The 5,157-nt window shown below is 35.9% G+C and overlaps 1 pseudogene across 1 annotated transcript; it reads right to left on the minus strand.

Moving 5' to 3' along the window:
* Positions 1 to 6: 6 nt before the first annotated feature.
* LOC143617809 (heat shock protein 90-6, mitochondrial-like) lies at positions 7 to 4,532 on the minus strand (annotated as a pseudogene). The gene is made up of 17 exons (XR_013150888.1): positions 4,359 to 4,532; positions 3,731 to 3,916; positions 3,563 to 3,636; positions 3,312 to 3,437; positions 3,143 to 3,236; positions 2,965 to 3,048; positions 2,758 to 2,901; positions 2,493 to 2,666; positions 2,325 to 2,398; positions 2,129 to 2,233; positions 1,895 to 2,035; positions 1,710 to 1,802; positions 1,552 to 1,629; positions 1,234 to 1,488; positions 1,037 to 1,139; positions 192 to 366; positions 7 to 112 (listed from the first exon to the last, which is right to left on the minus strand). The product of XR_013150888.1 is annotated as a heat shock protein 90-6, mitochondrial-like (transcript).
* Positions 4,533 to 5,157: the final 625 nt, after the last annotated feature.

A 5,157-nucleotide genomic window follows, 5' to 3' on the forward strand; every position in this document is an offset into this window, starting at 1 on the left:
ACATACACTTAATGTCTGAATAATAGGATGTTCAGGATTGATCTCAAACACTCTCCTGCTTCTCATGAAGTCCAGACTAGATGTGTCACCAACTGTTTGAGACTTCATCAACCTAAAAAATTGCAAAATATAAAAAAACACATTAAGCAAACCACAATTTGTTAAAAAACATGAATACAAAGAAAACTCACCTCTCCATGTTTGCAGACCAACCAAACTTTCCAGAAACAAGAACACAAGGTGATGTTTTAAGGCGATTTGAAATTTGGACACTTGCAACCTTATCACCCAATCGTTTCTTCATCCAATCACACATATGTCCAAATTCTTGCTTCATCTCTTTTTCCTTCTCCTCATTCTTGTCACCTAGTAATTTAACATAAAGAAAAACATCAGCTGAGGTTAGGCCTGTAAACCAACTGAATAAACGAACGGACAAGAACTAAACTTTTGGTTCTATTTAGTTAAGCGAATGAACATGAGCACACGTCTCGTTGGTTCATTTATGTTTGTGAACATTCATTTATGCTCGTTAGTTTAAGTTGTTTATGTATTCGTTTAAATTGTTAAGCACAAAACAATTTAATCTAGTTTAATAAAATTAAAAATATCACCCACTACAATTTAGTCTAATTTATTAATTTTTTAGGCCCAACAGGTTAAAAATATCACAATTGATGTTTGCTCAGTTTTGTCTGTTTTATATTCGTTCATCTATGTTCAGTTATATTCATTACGCACGTGAACCGTTCATTAATGAACACATTCATTTTCTTAATGAACAAACACAAACAAGAGAATCACGTTTGTTTTAACTGTTCGTGTTCGATAGTTTGTTCAGTTAAAGTTGCACTAACATGACATGTTCATGTTCTTTTGGACAATTAAAGGCCTAGTTAGTGGTTCCAAATAAAAAAAAATTATCAATGCTCAATTGATTAGCTCAAGTGTGTAGATGTTTTGCCGTTCAAAAAAAATGTGTAGGCTTTCGGTTAACCTTATGAGCAATGGAAAATACAAATATTAAAAGACTAACCAATGTCCAAATCTTCCTTGCTGATGTCAACAAAGTTCTTTTCTTTATATGATTTGAGATTTGTGACAGCAACTTCATCAATAGGATCAACAAGGAACAACACCTGTAACAAATCCCATGAATATTTAGTGGCAGTCTTCACTAAACAGCATAAATAACAAAATAAAAATAAACAAATAAAGGGAAAAAATTTGTACCTCGAGATCCTTCTCGTATAATCTCTCCAAGAATGGTGTGTTTTTTGCACTTGTGACAGTGTCAGCAGCGATATAATAGATATCTTTTTGGTCAGGTTTCATGTTCTCAACATATTCATCCAAACTGATCATTTCTTCTTCACTCTGTGAAGAAAAGAATCGAAGCAATGGACCGAGACGCTTGTGATTTTCACGGTCTTCAATGCATCCCAACTTCAAATGCTTCCCAAAATTCTCCCAGAATTTCTCATAGTCCTAAAAAAACATAAAAATTAAGAAATCTAAATAATATACGTGATGAAAAAAAAGATGATTTACCTCTCGGTTCTCACTCACGGATATGCCAAGAATCATGTCAAACGCCTTCCGAACCAGTCGTTTCCTCATTATCCGTACCTTTTGAATAGGAATATTCTAATTAATCAATATTCACTTTAAAAACAATAGGGGGGGAGAAGAATGCCAGGTGTACTTACGATGCGGCTTTCTTGAAGAATTTCACGTGACACGTTCAAAGGAAGATCATTAGAGTCAACAACACCTTTGACAAAGCTTAAATATCGTGGAAACTACTCCAAAATTAAATAGAAGTCAATAAACAATAAAAAGTGGTTAAAAAACAACTCAAAACTAGAAAGATTTTCTTCAACAAAATACATACCAATTCTCCATCAAAGTCGTCTGAAATGAAAACACGTTTGACATAAAGTCTTATATTCTTGGTTTTTGGACTCACGATGTCTCCCTTATCCATTGGAGTGATAGCGGGCACATAGAGAATTGATCTGAACTCAACCTCACCCTGCAAGTTGATATAAATGTCAAAATGTTATCTCACTCACAGAGTCGTAGTTAAAAGAAAATGACAAAAAAAAATCAAAGTATTGTATTTCACCTCTGTTGTAAAGTGTGAAGATGCTAAAGGTTCCAAGTACTCATTGAATGTCTTCTTGTAGAATTCATTGTATTCCTCTGTTGTAACTTCCTTAGGGTTCCGAAGCTGCGAAAAAAGACCTTGAGATACACATCTTTACAAACAAGTGTATGCTCGTTATAAAAACATTTAGTAAACATCAAATATAAAAACTCACCCATATGGGCTGTGTCTCGTTAGTGAGATCCCAATCCCAGTATTTCTCAACAACCTTTTAGTTTTCTTCTTTTTCTGTTTCAACAAAAAATAAAACATTTTATGGTAGTTAAGCTAAATCAGTTACCTTGAGCAACAAGAATTCAAAACTAAAAGATTCATTGCTCACCTCAACACCATCATCAGTCCCGTCCTTCTTGGCCTCGGCTGGATCCTCGTCAACCTCAACCTCTTTTGTGTAGCCCTTTTCTTGCCATGTGTAAATCGGGAACGACACAAACTGAGAATAATTCTTTACGAGTCTCTCGATTCTCTCGGGATGAGCAAATTGTTTTTCATCACGCTGAGTACAAATAAATTATAAACTGATATTAGTACTAACACTGATAATAAAAAAACAAACATATATAAAAATGGATGTTTCTATATTTGACCTTGAGATGCAATTGGATAGAAGTTCCTCTAGGAATAAGTTTCTCAGGATCAGTTTCTTCTCGGACAATATAAGAGCTTGAATTGGCCTCTCCTTCCCAAACATATTGCATATCAGATTTGGGACTCTTTGTTGAGACCACCACCTGTTAACAACATAAACAATGAGACAATTGAAGAAAATAAATAGTTTAAAATAAACATCATACCTTATCAGCAACCAAAAAGGCTGAATAAAATCCCACACCAAATTGACCAATCAAATTGCTGTCGGTACCAGAATCTTTGCTATCCTGCCATATTCAATAGTTTGTATAAGAATCTGATGCTTGTTTAGTAATAAAGATGTAAAGTATAACATTTACTCATGTTAGCTAAAGTATTCACCTTCAAAGCTTTTAGAAACTTTGCAGTTCCACTGTGGGCGATTGTTCCTAGAGAATCAACAAGCTCTTGATGCGTCATACCAATACCAGAGTCCCTGTACATAACATCCACATTAAAAAAGTACTCATGTAATAATTCAACTAATGTTCTTAGAAGCTGCGAGTCTTACGTGAGAGTGATTATTCCATTCTCTTGATCGGTTTGAATGCGTATGTCAAGTTCAGGAGCACCCTCCAAAAGCTGTGGGTCGGTAACACTAAGGAAACGCAACTTGTCCAACGCGTCACTTGCATTGCTGATATATAAAAGTTTTTTTTAATCCATGTGCACATTGTTAGATTATATGCAAACTGGATAAACAATATAACACACACACACACACACTGCATTACAAATTTTCTGATAAATTTAGAAACTTGCCTGATAAGTTCACGGAGGAACACCTCTTTGTTGCTATACAGACTGTTAACAATGAGGTCCATAAGCCGACTTACCTGAACACAACATGCCATCATGACAACAAATAATTATAAATACTAATTCAAATTTATATTAAAAAGGAGTAAACTTTAGTGACTAATCACACACCTCTGCTTGATACTCATACTTCTCCACAGGTGCATCAGGTCTCTGAAAGTCAGAAGCAGTCGACTCAAACCGCCTCCCAGACGGAACCATGTTAACCGATTTCAAAGGCTTAGTGGAAGCAGGTCCACTGTATGATGCAGGGGCTAAAACTGAATACCATCTCCCACTAGCATCCCTCTTAACATCCTGTTAATGTCAAGTACATCAATAAAACTAAAAGTGAGCAAAAACCGAACCAAAACTAACCGAAAATCGATTATCTGTCTTTTACCTTCGGCTAACAGAGCCAAACCATTCATATTTTCGTTTGTTTCCAGCTTTTATACATTCATTTCATGTTTTATATCTCCATTTTATTTATTTATAATCAAAACGTTTTAGCCAATGTTCAGTTTTGGTACTAACCGAACCGAAGAGATTGGTTAAAAAAACTATTTTAACCGATTAATTGGGTTTCGGTTTCAGCTAATAACCGAAGCGAGCCATGCACACCCGTAACCAAAACCATTTGCAAAATCATTAACTGGAGATTATAAAAAAGTAGATTAAACATGAATTGAATTCATTTCTGGAACAGTGGAATGACGACTAGCAATACATATATACATACATATACAAAGAGTCATACCGAATCGTTGAAATTGGGGGAAGCCGCGGCGGCGGCTGCTACGGCGTCACGGCGGCGATGGGCGCCGCAGCGGAGGAGGGAGTTGACAGAACGCCTTGATAGCCGGTGCATATTTGCAACTGAGACGAAGGAATGGAAGGAGAGTGGTGGCTGGATCAAGGGTTTTGGTAGGGTTTGAAGAAAATATATAATATTATTTTATTATTATAGGGGTTTAGAGAAGCTTCTGGAGATACACTGATACTACTAATTCACCCCGATAGATCTTCAGATGTTTTTTTATTAAATCGGTATGACCCGATCAGACCCAATTGTATTATAATAGGGTCGGGTCATTGGGTTCTAAGATTACCATTATGGGTCTCGCGGGTCTGACCCGTTTGCTCCTATATGGATATGATCATTTTCTGGTTTGGGTCTAGTCGTTTGCTCACCCCTAGTGACCAATGAGACTGATAATTTTGATTAACCGAATGTGGTTATTTTGGTTCAAGTATAAGATATGGATGTTTGTTTATATTATATGTTAACGTTTGCGAAAACTCATGAAATTATATTTATTTTTCATAAGACATAAATAGCATGTATCATAAAAGCTTATATATCACATGGTTGGTTGTCGGAGTTCTTGGCAGCTAGAAATCTTGGTTGTCATGGTAAATAGAAACATAATGGAGAGGTCGATTGTGGACAGGAGAGATCCTTGGTTCCCGTCTCTTAAATCATCAACGCGTTTTGGGCTTAATGCTAGTGGACGAGAGGAGAGCTCCACAGTTAAGGGTGTTTAGGTGGAAGTAAT

The sequence above is a fragment of the Bidens hawaiensis genome, unplaced genomic scaffold (assembly GCF_021521415.1).
Source record: "Bidens hawaiensis isolate Kalapana, Puna unplaced genomic scaffold, B.hawaiensis_p1.1 tig00058862_1, whole genome shotgun sequence".
NCBI lineage: Eukaryota > Viridiplantae > Streptophyta > Magnoliopsida > Asterales > Asteraceae > Bidens > Bidens hawaiensis.